This window comes from Branchiostoma floridae, chromosome 2 (assembly GCF_000003815.2).
Source record: "Branchiostoma floridae strain S238N-H82 chromosome 2, Bfl_VNyyK, whole genome shotgun sequence".
Taxonomy (NCBI): domain Eukaryota; kingdom Metazoa; phylum Chordata; class Leptocardii; order Amphioxiformes; family Branchiostomatidae; genus Branchiostoma; species Branchiostoma floridae.
In genome coordinates this window covers 14886648-14888067 of record NC_049980.1, presented here as the reverse complement: position 1 = coordinate 14888067, position 1420 = coordinate 14886648, and positions in this window count along the sequence as shown.

The window sequence follows — 1420 nt, the reverse complement described above, 5'->3', positions numbered from 1 at the left end:
TTTTAGGAATACAATCAAGGTCAGAAAGAAAGGTCTACAAAATACTAAAAAAACAATCATAATGAATGAAGCTGTGATTGGTTTGGCCCGATATTTCCAACTTATTTGGAAATCCTACGGTCGGCGCGTATTGAACGGGCCATTCATATTCATTTCTACATGTCGGAAAGAAATAAATGCTAGGGATAGATCTTGGCTTATAAATAGGAAAGAATGTCTTAAACCAAGGAGGTTTCAACTTCCTTGCTTAAACAGACTCGTCATTTTCATTACATAAACAGCAGTTCGTTAGCCGGATGTGTATTGCATTGTCTAGCGCAGACAAAGGCCACAAACACCCAGCGTTCATTGAATCATTCTTATTTCTTCTTTAATCATTTTACACTCACACTGAGATTCTGTTTCAACATACATAAATCTGAACTGCTGCAATAGACTTCTGCGTGTATCGCGATAATCAGTTACGTGATCTGCCCCCTTTGTATGAAGAGCTAGGAAAATAAACTAACCAAAGAAGTTTAATTTGGAAATTCGTAAACTAGTGATGTACGATGTTTTTATAGAGTGCCTGTCGCGTCATAGCGAGGAAGTTGAACTGAAACGACGTTGGACATAGGGAAAACATAGGACTGCGATCTGATTTATGGGCAGCTTTTTGTCAAAAGAATAGAGAGAACACGGGACAAAATACAGTCCATTTTCTTGGTTACTGTCTCTAACTTTGGCTACTGTCGACGCACAAACTGAGTGAAATGATCTATGTTAAGATATAACCTCCTTGACTCGATGTACTAGATTTTTGTCCCGGGTTATGTTCTTGATTGTACAAACTAAATGACAACGTTGAACGTTAAATTTCTACCGATGTTTCAAGCTGTTGATAATCACAGCGGCATGTTTCACATCTTTCTAGGCAGGTATTGTTTTACTGTGAAGTGAAATACGGGTAATTAGGCAGCTCAAACAACCTCCTTGACGTGATTGTAACAATAGACATCATGGCTGGTACTAGCGGTAGTTCACAGCTCTTTGTGTCTGTGCCCATGCAAATTCTTCAGAAAAAGCCAATAGAATTTCTCCTCGCACAATTATAGGGTCAAACCTTCGGCCAATCAACGTGCCAGTCACAATTTTCAAATTCTTCAGTTGAGTTGGTATTGTGAATTCCGCGTCTTTGCGTGTGGATGTGCGTTCTTGCTGTGCAAGTGTGTCTATATACCAGGGTGCGTTATCTGATGGTACCGAGGAACATTGGTCATTATTTTACATCAGCAAGGAGTTTCTACTCAAGATCGCGGAACAGGACGACAGGACGTCAGCTGCAACTAATAATAACAGGACCACCGTCGGGCCAAAGTTCTCTCCCATGGCTTCAAGGATCAAGGAACTTCCGTATACAACTGTAGCGATGATATTGCAG